Below are 14,644 nucleotides of genomic sequence, written 5' to 3' on the forward strand. Positions count from 1 at the left end.
TGTTATAATCGTACTGTCGTTATCTCATCTGCTAGTGGATACGCGGCTTTACTTGCGTTGGACAACATTCTGAAATACACACAATTAATTGTGCAGGCAGATAAAAACTATCTAAAGCAGGATTTCTCAAAATATATATACTAATACATATTCACAGTCATAATGGATCTATAACTCTAAATATTTTAGGTCATCAAGCAAACGTGATGACCAAATTTTATCCAGCTAAGCATTGTGGGATATGATACGTCATCAGCCCCGGGCACCAGTGCACCTCACTTGGGCGTCCAGCACCGAATCTGGAACAAGTTCACCTGTGGTGTCGTCTATTTAAGGTAAGAACCTTTGTGTCAGTAACATGTTACCATGAAAAAAAAACGCTAGGTGTTCCGGAACATTGGAATACTTTTGTGACATGAGTAAAAATCTATTTTTTTTTCTACAAGCCCCGGAGTGCCGCCTATTTTTTTGTGCATCCATAAGGAGGGCACCTGGGCACTATTTATCAACTTTACTAGAGTAACAGTAATATTGGGATGCATGCAGCATCCATTCCTCTTCTCTGGGACCGACAGGTGGAACAGTGGACAGTGGGCCTGATTCAGAGCCGGACGCTCTGACCAGAGCGCTCGCTCTGAATCAGGGCCGGCCTACCTAAAATTGGAGCGGCCTCTTGGACGCTCGCATAGCTGTGGGTTACCACCCACAGCTTATGTGAGCGTCCATGATGATGGTCGCGATGGTCAAGACCATCGCGACCATCGGGCTTGCGACGAGACCCTTGCGGTAGGGTCTCGTTGCCGCAAGCCCTGGAGTGATTTTGGCTCTATCAGAGCCAAAATCACTCCCACTGACATCACTGGTGATGTCAGTGGGGCCGGACCCAGACGGTAGGCGTTCCCATGGGAACGCCTCCATCTGGGCAGCCACGCCCCCGGCACGCCCACCAAAGGGGGCGTGCTGTCAATCACCATCGACAGCACGCCCCCTTTGGTGCGAGACCCCGAGCGACGGCTTCCCCGTCATTCGCCGGGTCTTGCGCATGCGCACGACGGAGCTCCCTCCGTTGTGCGCATGCGCACTTGGGCACCATCGACCCGCTTGCGAGCGTACAGCGCTCGCGAGCGGGTCTGAATGAGACCCAGTGTCCAAAAAATGGAACTGTCCCGCTGAAATCGGGAATGGCTGGGAGCAGTGCGCCCTGAAAGGGGTGGTGCCCCTCTTTGACCGCACTGGTCGAACATGCCTGGATCTCCCTGAGAACAGATGAGGAAAGTAGGGCAGTATGTAATGGGGGCACACAAAGCAGTTACTATGGGGGTACCTAAAGCCTCACAGACTGGTACATACAGTACAGTATGATGATCACATAATATGATTTGTAATTAAACTGGTAACATATATATGTGATCAAGATGAAAAACATACACAGGAGGAGAATAACCGCTATATGGAGCTCATTAGTGTTCTGGGAATCTCGGCTGTCCGGACGTACTTCAGTTATTTTTATTCCCTTTCTCCAGAATATTGGCAAAACATCTGGTTCTCTGTCTTTTATTGCACTAACCAGCGTGGAAACATCAGAATGTAATTTGGAAATTGACTTGTGTGACAGAGCCGTAGTGTCCAAGGCGAGGAACATTCCCGTTAATGGCAGAGGTCAGAGTTTCATAAATTTGGCCACTGTGCTTCAGACAAAACAATATGTTGTAATGTTCTTTCACAATGTTTGTGCAGCTGTCCATGATACAGTACAGTTTCCACGTTAGCTGCTGTACAGGGCTAGGAAAACATTTTCTTTGTGCTACTGTAATACAAATTTACTGACTCTGGTGCTGATTCAACCCCGGACGCAGTCCCGAATCGGTCACCACACGCGTGAGTATGTGCCATGATGTTGCCTCGATGGGCCCAGTCGCAGTGCCCTGTACGCCACAGTTTGATTGACAAGCTGCTGGTGTTTGTGGGCAGAGAAGGGGAGTGTTCATTTTAGGGTCGCGCCGAAGCCAAAGACTGTGGGCCTCATTCAGAGGCGGTCGTAGGATGCAAGCGGTCGCACAGAAACAGGGAGGCCGCTTGCATCCTGAACGGCCGCCTCCATGTCGGTCGTTAGGCTGTGGGTTAACACCCACAGCTCTAACGACCGCTAAGGGAGATGGTCGCGATGGTCAAGACCATCGCGACCATCGGGGCTTACGACGAGACCCTAAGGTAGGGTCTCGTCAACCTTAAGCCCCAGGGAGCTTCCTGCTGTGTTTCAGCAGGAAGCTCCCCAGTGGGGCCGCCCCCAAACGGCAAGCGTTACGGTGGGAACGCCTCCATTTGGGTAGGCACGCCCCCTGGCTGCCCAGCAAACGGAGCGAGCTGTCAATCAACATTGACAGCTCGCTCCGTCTGCTTTGAGCCCGCTAACGACGGATCACCCGTCGTTAGCGGGGGCTCGCGCATGCACACGATGGAGCCGTCTCCGTCGTGCGCATGCCCTGTGGACCAACATCGAGTCGGTTGCGAGCGCTCAGCGCTCGCGACCGACTCTGAATAAGGTCCAGTGTCCTTTCCGACACAGATTCTCTTGCCTTGGCATCTTAAGCCGCGTATCCACTAGCAGATATTTAATGAGCGATTGCACGAGTACGACACGAGTACGACATCGTAATCGTGCAATCGCTCATTAATCATGCACAAATTGTGCACTATAATGTCGGAAACGACCTGCGATGCGCGCTCCCGCTGGTCGTTTCCGACATCTGTTGACATGCCAGTCAATCTGTCGTTAACGACAGATTGGCCGTGTTTGGGGATGATGGAGGGTACCTACACTAAACGACTAATCATGCAGTGTAGGCACTGCAGGGGATGAGGAACAATGGTACGATTATGATGTTATAATCGTACTGTCGTTATCTCATCTGCTAATGGATACGCGGCTTTATCACCATCGACAGCACGCCCCCTTTGGTGCGAGACCCCGAGCGACGGCTTCCCCGTCACTCGCCGGGTCTTGCGCATGCGCACGACGGAGCTCCCTCCGTCGTGCGCATGCGCACTTGAGCACCATCGACCCGCTTGCGAGCGTACAGCGCTCGCGAGCGGGTCTGAATGAGACCCAGTGTCCGAAAAACGGAACTGTCCCGCTGAAATTGGGAATGGCTGGGAGCAGTGTGCCCTGAAAGGGGTGGCGCCCCTCTTTGACCGCACTAGTCGAACATGCCTCGAGCCGGCCCTGCTTTCAATCATGCCCTTTGTCCCCTTTACTTACTGACTCTACCATACGCTGCCAGTGCGCAGCATTAAATGGCTCATTCCTTATTATGTGTGTGCTCATAGTGTTCCCCTATCTCCTCTGCAGATGTCTGTATAGTGAATGCTGTGAATAGTGACAGCCTGCATTATTAGTAATATATTTTCCTGCTGCATGTTACAGACCTGCGTTTAAGCTTGCATCCCTTACTTGACCCTGGTTTGATCTCCTTGTGGAATATCGGAGAGGCCTTAAACAACACTGTTGTTTTATGATGAAGCCACGGAAGAGATCTCTCTCTCTCCTCTCTTTCCCTATCTGAGGCCTCTCCATTCTTCCACTTGTAAAGTCATTTCTGCCAGCGCAGGTCCACATTTTATGTCCTGTATTTATGCGTATGGATGGCTGGTACAGCTTCTCAATCCGAGTGAGGTATTTGTTATGCGGAGAACATACAGGTCTAGGAAAATGAACCAATATGGGCGATAAAATAGACTTGTAATGCAAATATAGAAAATTGAAATCTCCTGACATAAACCAACATTATTCTGCCAGTATTAGAGATGATGTCCATCCTTCTATTTAATATAAACATCCCCAGTGTCGGATTGGGGCATGAAAGGCCCACCGGGGGAAGGCAGTGGTAGGGGCCCATGCTTAAAGGGTGTGGCCAACCTCCAGAGGGGTGTGGCCAGCCATAGAGGACATAGCCTGGAGACAACATGGATAATACACTGCATGTTCTTGCTCTACCTAACTAACTAAGGGGTCTCTTTACTAAGCAGTGTTAGGAGACAGAGTGAAAAGTGATAAGAAAGTGATAAGGTGCCAGCCAATCAGCTCCCAACTGTCATTTTTCAAACACAGCCTGTGAGATGACAGTTAGGAGCTGATTGGCTGGCACCTTATCACTTTTCACTCTGTCTCCTAACACTGCTTAGTAAATAGACCCCTAACTCTTTAATAGAGTAACAAAGTATTCAAGTGCGCTGTCTGAAGCCTGGCATTAGCAGAAGAGGTGGGGCTCTCAGGCAGTGGGACCCACCGGGGATTTCCCCAGTACCCCTGTGGGCCAGCCCAACCCCGAACGTCCCACACCCGGCTAGCAGAATGGCAGTGAAATAACATCTGTGACTCTTGTCTTTAGGAGGAGCTGTCAGTTTCTCAGAAATACCCCTTTTACACCAGAGCAAAAATATGGGTTATTGCTGGGTCTACCCAGGTTGCAGCTCAGTGTAAAAGGGTCCCTGAAAAATAACCTTGGTCAAGTGACCCAGCAATCCAACCCAGATAGCTACCAGAGTTGGACCCAGGATGGAGCTGGGTAATGTTGCAGTGTAAATGGTGCAACCCGGGTTATCCGACCCGGGTCATGCCTAAAATTAGCTGATTGGTGGTTGTGGAGCTGTCACCTCCCACTTTTTATGACCTCACAAGTTTAGCAGGGCAGACAAAGGTTCAGTGTGAACAGGGCTAACCTGAGAATAACCGAGATCGATGGTGCTGTGTAAACGGTGTCTGACCTGGGTTGGAACCAAGGCCCTCATTCAGAGCCACTCGCTATTTGCGGTCGTTCCTTCTAAAACAAGGGGTGGCTATTCAAATGAACCGTTCGCTGTTTGCGGTCTGTTCACGCCTCTAGGTCTGAACGAGCGTACAAAACTTGTGGTCGTTTTTTGGGAAACTACGCTCCCTGGCCGCTCGCATCCTACGTCATGTCCGCTATTTATTAGATTAATCGAGTACATCGAACAGGGTATGAACTGCTCGCTATTCTTGGGGCTGGTGTTTGCTACCACAATATTGCGAGCAGTTCTGGCTCTAAAATAACCTAGTGACGTGGTCAATGACGCTACTGTTTTAAATATGCACACCCATAAAACGCCCGTTTTGACTTTTAAGCACACCTGCGATCGGATCTCCACTCCCCGTTTTCAAGCACCTTCCCCTGTTACCACCCACATACGCCTCTTTCTGTCACTCAAATTATCAGGTATTCGCTATTTTGCGAGCACATGAATTTCGGCCGCACTGAGTGGTTCGCGCATGCGTATAACGATCCGTACGCATGCGCAGTTGGGCAAACAGCGCTCGGAGCGAACGAGCAGTGACTTGCGTCCGGCTCTGAATCAGGGCCCATGTCTGAAAAACCCAGGTCGGACCTGGGTTTTGGTGGAAAGGAGGTATAACAGTCTTCTTTTGATGCAGGAGCCTGAATTTTCAATGTCTATTCAACCAAATGTCATGAAAACTTTTCATACGGCTTGAGAACTTGATATTTATTTAATATTCATTTATCTCTTGCATCAATTGTATAATCATATGCTCATTCTCATTGAAACTAAATTCTTCAAGTTTAGCTCTACATTTACCCAAACATGTAGTTTGTTACCTATTGGAGATGTATTTAAACCACTTTTATCCATACCCCTTAACCACTTACGTAATTTGTAAGTTAAATAGTGCAAGCTGCACTTTTAACAGAGAAAGCTGCCAAGCAATGTGTGAATGCTGCCAATCTATCTGCAAGAGCAGAGATCGTTCTAGAGCTTACTGCCAGTCTAACAGAAGAAGCTGCCTTTCTCAGGGGAGTCCAGAACATCTGTGGGGTCTATTTACTAAGCTGTGTTAGGAGATAAAGTGAACGGTGATAAGGTCCCAGCCAATCAGCTCCTAATTGCCATTTTTTCAAACACAGCCTGTGACATGGCTGCTCACGAGTGTTGATATTGCATGGCCACGTGGAGAAACACTAATGTAGGGGATAGAGTGTCTTCCACCATATTGTCACCCCTCTTTCAAACCAGGTTGCTCATAGTTATTGTCCATCATGATCATGGGTGAATGTTTCCCCCATCCTGATTTTCATTATCTCAGGGGCATGCATATTTAAAAGTGGAGAGTCCCCTCTCTTAGATGATGGACCCTTAGTAGTTTTTGTGAAATTAAAAAGATTGTTTGGAAAAACAGTGACTATATTCCATTCTTTTCTTTCTTTTCATGATGTTATGATGAGGAACCTCATTCATGAAGGTCTGGTTTATGAGTTCTAAAGACTTTTATAAGCCTGTAGTACATAGTGTACATATCTAGTATGGATATTGAACCCATAATCACTTGAAGGTGCACATTTCACTCCAAAACAATATATACAAGTATATCGTCACTACAAAGATAATAATTGTTTTTATCCAACACTTTTTGGTGTTTACATTTTTTTTTTATGCTAATAAACTGTTGTGTTACTTCTAACATTATTTACAGATTAGTTACAGATTTCACGGATTTATTTTATTTCACAGTATTTTAATTTGGTAATTAGTACTCCCACATTTGCTTTTTATAGCACCAGTGAAAAAGTGCTGATATTATTTTGTCACTTGAGAGATGACTATTATTTGCCTTACCAGTAGAAATGGTGACGAACCTTGGGCGCTACTTATTGAAGTGAGGGTATGAGAAAGGTAGTGAAAGCTTCTATGTGAGGTGATGTTAAAGGATTAGGAAAAATGAAATGAGAATTGCGTGTATCTGGACTGTTTACTGATGTAGTTAGGAAATCACTAATTGTGGTGACGGCTTCTTTTGGTCTGTGCTGTGCACACAATACTAGTGTTCATCCTAGCACCCTGCAACGGTCACAACCCCTGCAGTTCTGCTTTTCTGCCTGGGGTGTCGCTCTCTGCTCTGGTACTTCTAGCACACCCCGTTCTGTATTTCAGCAGTTTGATGGGAATAAATACGGGAGACCGGCAGTTGGGATGCCGGTAGTCAGAAGACCGACAGCAGCATCCCGATGCTCAGAATCCTGACAGGGGCTCGGTAAGTATCCTAACCCTCCCCCCTTCACCTCTAACCCTAACTCTCCCTTCCTGCATCCTAATATTAACCCTCTTCCCCCGCAGCCTAACCCTAACCCTCCCCGTTAGTGCCTAAACCTAACTCAACCTCCTTGTTACCTAACCCCCCCTGGTGGTGCCTAAACCTAACCCCCCATCCCGCAGACTAAACCTAATGCCCCCCCGGAGGTGCCTATTTCTAACCCTTCCCACCACCCCTGCCAAAACCTAACCCACCCCGCTATACTTACATTTGGGATGCCGGCTGTTGAGATTCCCAGCGTCGGCATCTCAAGTGATGTTGGGATTCCAGTGCTGGGATTTTGACCGCCGGCATCTTCACTGCATCTCGTATGTTGCATCAGTTGAGTGTGCTAGAAGCACCAGAGCAGAAAGCTACACCCCAGACAAGAAAGAGGAACTGCACAGGTTGTGACAAGTGCAGGGTGCTAGAATCAACACTACAATACTCTTCATGAAAAACCGGAAAGGCATGCATAAAACAGGCTTCAGACTACTAGAAATAAAATAAAATAAACCTAGGCTAGGGGAAGGGGAGGTTAGGGTTAGGCACCCCCGGGGGGAGGTTAGGGTTAGGCACCCCCGGGGGACTTAGGTTTAGGCTGTGGGAAAGGGGGGGTTAGGTTTAGGAATTTAGGGGTGCCTAACTCTAATCCCCCCCCCCTAAATGCCTAACCCTAATCCCCCCCCCCAAGTGCCTAACCCTAATCCCCCCCCTAAGGGAGAGTTAGGGTTAGGGGGTAGAATAGGGTTAGTGAATACTTACCTTTTGATTATAGGGATTTTCACCCCTGCCGGGCTGCCGCTGTCGGGATTTGAACCGCCGGCCATTTTGGGGCATAATCGATAACACTTTGTGGTATAATGGGCCTGATTCAGAGCCGCTCGTAAGCGGCCGCTCGCTCGCTCCAAGCGATGTTCGCACATCTGCGCATGCATATGGGTCGTAATGCGCATGCGCCGACCAGTCATTACGGTCAGAAATCGTGCGCTCGCAAAACAGCGAGGGCCTGCTAATTTGAGTGACAGGATGAGGCGTTTGTGGGTGGTAACAGGGGAAGGTGCTTGAAAACGGGGAGTGGAGATCCGAACGCAGGCGGGCCAAACGGTCAAAACGGGCGTTTAATGGGTGTGCATAATTAACAAAGCAGCTTCATCGACCACGTCACTTGGTTGTCTTTTAGCCTGAACTGCTCGCAGTGATTGCGGGAAGTAAAACCTACCACAAGCACTGTGAGCAGTTCAGACGCCTTTCGATGTACTCGATTGATCTAATAAATAGCACAGATGACGTATGATGCGAACGGACAGGGGGGCGTCTTTACAAAATAGCGAGCGCATGTTTAGTTCGCTCGCTCAGACATAGAGGCGTCAACAGACCGCAAAGAGCGAGCGCTCAATTTAAATAGCCGGCCCCTTTTTCTGAATGACCGTTCGCAAATAGCGTCCGGCTCTGAATCAGACCCAATATCCCTTAAAGGGCTGAACTTAAGGTAATGTATATACCTCTGAAGGTTAAAACAGAGTTCTTGTTGGTATAATATCACATGAGCATTAACATATATCTATGATGGGTACAAATTGCTGGCAGTGATGTGATATTATACTAAGTAGAACTTGGTTTATACTACCAAGCTTTATCTGATGACCTTGGAAACGGGTTGAACATCCCCATCACAGTTAAACTGTGCAACAGCACCGTAGCAAGACGGCAGTGCGTCCTGTGCTGCATCGCCCCCTAAAGCAGTGACATCATGATGTCATGAATAGGGGCGGGAGAGCTGGCACTGGGAAGTAGGGCACTGCCCGAAGCGCCCAAGGACATCCTAAGCTTCACAGGCTGCAGGGTGTCTGCCGGAGCGTCCCTTAGACTCTATGGGTGACTGTGCGGTATCACTACTGGCCGTAAGGTTCCCCTCCAGGCCCCTGCAAGCTACAGCAATATTGGTAATAAATTGCTACTGTACAATTAAAATAAAAGCAAGTGTTATCATACAATCTCATTCATTATTCTATTCTATTCTCATTCATTATTTATTGTTAAAAAGTAGAGTATATATTAATGATCTAGTTCCTATATACAAATGGGTTCAAGCAAGAGCAACAGAGAAATAAGCTTCAGGTTTTGTCCAGCTTAGACACACACCCAGCTCATTAGTGAGTAGAGACATTGGTGGAGACTGTTGTGTTGTATTTAGATAGAACTTTCCTTCCTTACTTAGCATTCTCCCATGGACACTCGCTGTCTCATACCTGGGAAGCCTGCCCAAGCCGCTGGCCGGATTTTCCAGTGTGGTCTATCATTTCCTCCTCTTAATGATAACTGCAGCTTCTTGTCTAGAGGAGAAATGAACCTGCTCTGGATAATGCTCTTTAAACACTGGTGTGAGCCAGCTGAGCAATTACAACTAATAAACCCAAAGAGGAGGGGGACGGCAGAGAAATGAGGGTACAGATGACCGCTCCCGCTGCAGATGTGAGCGCTCATATTAAAGCCGAGCCAACGTCACCTCATGCAAACCTCTCTCGTGTTTTTTTCATTTTTTTCATTTGGCGTCTTTTTACATTTGGAAATGCAAAGAAATGAATTTAGAGTGCGGTTGCACAGTGGGTAGCATTGCTGCCTCGTAGCACTGGGGCCATGGGTTCAATTTCAACCAGGGTCCCTACCTCAAACTTTGGTCATAAACTTGGGTCGGTTATATTCACTCCATGATTGTCATTTCATATAGGGTAAGCTCTTTGGGTCAAAGGTTATACCACAAGTCTCCCCTGCTTTTGAGGTATGTCCAGTATTATTGCGGTACTTTATGCACACTCGTATACATATGATATAATGCATACCTGCCTACTTTCCCAGAATATCAGAGACTCACCAATTTCGTGGTGTACTCCAGGGAGAGGAATACGTGCTTCTAGAACCCACCCACGTCTGTATTGAAGTGGGCAGTAGTGGTATAACAACCTCTAGCAGCGAGTGCTTGAGTATTGCATACAATTTCCATGGCCTGTAAGGCACGGAGTGGAGAGGGGAGGTTTTCCGTCGGCTGATGGACACACATATGATGATCCAATGCTGTGTCCAAGGACCAGTATCGAACTGGGGCCTGAGGGGCCCACTGGAGGAATCAGTGTTAGGGGCCCATGCTTAAGGGGTGTGGTCATCCACCAGAAGAGGGTGTGGCCAGCCACCACAGACGCTTGTCTAACCATTAGGCAAATCTTGTTGTAGTTTCATTAGAGGGGAACCAAGCCTCCATGTTGATCTGTGGTCCTGCTCCACCAGGTAACTGACCGTCTACTAGAGTAAAAATCTTTAACTTGAAGTCTGAAACCTGACGCCTAGAGGAGGAGGATGGGCCCACCGGGGATTTGCCCTGTACGGCTGTGGTGCCAGAAACACCTGCTGCACTTGCCACTGGGACCTCCTCAAGGATCGGCTGAAGGGAAGATCACTCTAAAAGTAGGCAAGTGTGATGCAAATTACTCAAAACATACATAGAAAACATACATCTCTAATAAACCCAAAAATGTTTGCTAGTGCCATATGCAAAATACAGCAATAGAAGCCCCATTAACTTATAGAGCTGGATATAATGGAACATGTAACATGACAGGAGCATGTGATACCACAGTACAGTGACAATGGTAGAGTTAGTCCAGTAGCTTTAGCCAAGAAGGTGCCGGACCAACATAGGATTGCAGGATCCAGTTGCCATCTTGACAGCTAAATCTATGGCACAATTTATATTTCCCAGTTATGTGCCTGTTATAAAACATGGTATTGACTAGAGAGCTTCATTTCTGAGCTTAAAGCCCAGCAAACACTAAGGTGAGCATTACTGCTCTGCTCCTCCAGTTACTGATCTCCAGAAATAGCTCCGCAAATGCACTCGGTGCTGCCGTCCTGTAAATGAAGCACAAAATGAAAGGATGCCGGTGGAAGTGACACGCCAGATGTATCTCACTTCTCGCCTCATTTGTCACAATAACAGCAGATGCGTCCGTGACACTGTTGTTTTCTAACTAATCCATTATCAGTAATGAGCACTAATATATATGTATAGGTCCCCCGGACCCCCGAGCTCCCCCTCCCCTCCGCTATGCACAGATCCTATTCAATTTTTCATCAGTCCTTTGGTGCGTGACATGATTCTTGCCATAAATAATATACGCTATGTATAGAACATATTACTGCATCTTGATATATGCATAAATACATAAGTATGTATTGTCCATGTATGAAACGAGATAACTGTACAATTATAATAGCGCTCGCTCTCTCCACAGAGGCTGGTTATTCAAGTGTGATCAAAGGTCTCACTATACTGTGACCAAGCACCGTAATAACATAGACGCTAAGGAATCTGGAGTCCGACATGGCAAATGGGTGTAAGGTTCTAGAATTGTAGTGGGATCTCTTATAGGTGCTTACATCTGCTACTGACTATAATACCTAATACAAGATGTTTAATAGAGAAGAGTAACTCTATAACAGAGGTGGTTTAAGAGAAGAGAGGGCCGAAGTGTGGGCTCCATACCAAAGTCTGCTGCACCTGCGTAGGTCTCCGGGAACATGGCGACCCTGCCACGTTCCCGGAAGCATCTCCTTTTACTGTAGGTCTTTTAACGGGTGTGGATTAAGAGATCTACAGTAATTAGACACAGTCAAAAGATCGACACCAACTGGTAGACAGACAATAGGTTCGACAGGTACAAAAAGTTGACACACACAAGGTCGACATGGAGGAAAAAGGTACAAATGGTCGCTGCATGGGTTTTTGTTTTCTAACCCTAGCCCTAAACCTCCCTCCTGCTGCCTAACCCTAACCCTCGGGGTAAGTGCCTAACCCTAACCATCTCTCCTAGGGGTCTAGATATCAAGCAGTGTAAAGTGTGGAGAAGTAAACCAGTGGAGAAGTTGCCCATAACAACTGTGTGGCATAATGTGAACTGGGGGCACTAGTGTTTTCCACACGCTTGTTGGGCCACACTGATGACTGTACTTACACGTTATACTTTTTACTAACATTACCAGCATATCATTTTGACAATTTTGCTGGTAGGGACCTCCACAGGTTTTAATCCAGTCCTTTGTGCAAAGTATAGTTTTGATACTAAAAAAGAAAAAAAAGATTGATTTCCCCCTGACCAGTCTCGCTGCATTGATTCATAAGTAACGATCCCACATAGATCCAACAGATACATTTATGGACCCTCCTGTCATCCATCCCTAGGGAGAATTAAGGGGAGGGGGTTTGGTGACGGCCAACAATTTAGAAGTCCAAATCTGACATGCCGCCAGCAAGAGGTGACCATGCCCCCCTATCAGACAGTGGGCACTCCCTGCGATGGTCCCCAAACGCATAATGGGCCTGATTCAGACCCGGTCGCAAGCGCTATGTGCTCGCGAGCGGGTCGATGTCTGGCCACTGCGCATGCGCGAGCCGGCTCCGATGTGCGTTTGCGCGAGACCCCGCTAGAGACGGTCGCTCCGTCGCTCTGGGTGTCACACCAAAAGGGGGCGGCTGTCGATTTTGATCGACATCTCGCACCGTTTTGGAGGCGGGCAGGGGGGGTGGCTGGCCAAACGCAGGCGTTCCCGACAGAACGCCTGCCGTTTGGGGGCGGGCCCACTGATATCACGAGTGATGTCAGTGGTGAGCTTCCGGCTCTATTAAGAGCCAGAAGCTCACTGGGGCTTGCGGGAACGAGACCCTACCGCAAGGGTCTCGTCGCAAGCCCCGATGGTTGAGACCATCGCTAACATCACCTAGCCGCTCGCAATAGCTGTGGGTGGTCACCCACAGCTATGCGAGCGGCCCGGAGGCCGCACCAAAAAGAAAACCGCTCCCTGATTCAGAGCGAGCGCTCTTTCAGAGCGTCCGGCTCTGAATCAGGCCCAATGTACAGAGATATGAAATAGCGTTTGGATTACCTTTAAACGCAGTTCTTGTGACATGGATGAAAAACCTTCCCAGAGCCTAACAACCGGTATTTTATTTCTGGGAGCGCACAATACCTGAGCACGATTTGACTTTTCAAGGGAGATTTTTGCATTCCAACGGATATATCTTCTGTGATTTCCTACAAAATGACTGCAACATTCTTCTGAAAAGACATAAACAATCCTCTCTTACTTTCATCAAAGTTAGCTAACAATTTGAACACATCTGAAAAACAATTGAACATTCCTCTTAGCTCCAGCGGAAAATTCACTTTCCGTGGCAATTTCGACAGCCGCTAAATATCTTTCTCCCAGCTGTTATCATAAAAGCAGGTTTTAGTGCATTATGTTATTTTACACCTTGGCATTGTACTTATGTTGTAGGATATTTTTAATAACAAGCCAGTGAATTCAAACATCCTTCAACAAGCCTACTGAATAGAGGACCAAGAGACTGTTGTAGCATAACAATAATAGTAAAACACTAACAAAAGAGGTTATTAGCGACACTTAAAATGTTTTAAATATGTTATCCAGAAGAATCAATCGTTATTTAAATATATTATTAATACATTCTACTTTTAATCTAACGTTTGGTTGCTTTTGGGCTATTGAGCTAGTCGTAGGCAAAAACCAACCCTGGCTTTATGTAATGCGGGAGTTAGTTGTCTGGGAACAAAGCAGAAATGAATATTAGAATTATGCTGTAAATATAATTTTTATTTTTACTTCTGCAGGGCTGGCTCAGAGCACAGCACCTGCATAATACTCAGTTGTGTTGTAAAGGAAGGTTACAGTGCAAAACTTGCCTCTTATATAGCTTAATTCTTCAGAAAAAAAAAATTATCCGTTACTCAGTGAACACTGCCATATTTCCGTGAAGGACCATATCCAATATTAAGCAATAGAATCGGTAATTAATGGTGCATACACACGGTCAGATTTTTCCTTCAGATATGAACGATAACGATTTAAAAATCGTTCAGTCTTTCATATCTGAAGGAAAATCTGACATATCTGACATGCCTGAACGATGGACGATGAACGATGCGCGTTCCCGATGGTCAGATAACGATATCTGACATCTGATGGGTTTGCAGTCAGACTTGGACGATTCCATTCATTTTAATGCAGTCAAAAATCTTGCAAAACTTTGGTAAAATCGTTCAAATCGTTCAATTGTTCAATCGTTCATCTGACAAATCTGACCGTGTGTACGCTCCATAAGTGTGTGTCTCAGTAGTGATATATAGTATTTTATAGTTGATTGCTCTAAGCCTTAATTATATTAGAATATCTATTGCTCTCAATAATGCTGCATCATCATAGTAACCCAAGTCAACAAACTCTGAAATAATATAAATAAATATATATATATATTTAACGATATACAGTGTGTGTATATATCTATAACTTGTAAGCCAGATGTTTGTGTTAGGGGTTAGGCTACAATAACAAGAAAAAAACAGATGCTGACATGTTAAATGTCGACACTCTAAATGTGTCAACATTTTAACCATATTGACATTAATACATGTTTACAAATTGATTGCCGACCTATTGACAAGGACAGAGGACAGAAAAGAGATTATGGGG

The 14,644-nt window shown here is 46.5% G+C and overlaps 1 protein-coding gene across 1 annotated transcript in view; it reads left to right on the forward strand.

Moving 5' to 3' along the window:
- Positions 1–311: 311 nt before the first annotated feature.
- CADM3 (cell adhesion molecule 3) overlaps positions 312–14,644 on the forward strand; it is a 501,868-nt gene continuing 487,535 nt past the window's right edge. The window contains exon 1 of the mRNA XM_088453789.1: positions 312–335. The gene's annotated coding sequence lies outside the window, so the exon portion shown is untranslated. The remainder of the gene's footprint in view (positions 336–14,644) is intronic.

This window comes from Taudactylus pleione, unplaced genomic scaffold (genome assembly GCF_031769625.1).
Source record: "Taudactylus pleione unplaced genomic scaffold, aTauple2 ptg000587l, whole genome shotgun sequence".
In the NCBI taxonomy this organism is placed as follows: Eukaryota; Metazoa; Chordata; class Amphibia; order Anura; family Myobatrachidae; genus Taudactylus; species Taudactylus pleione.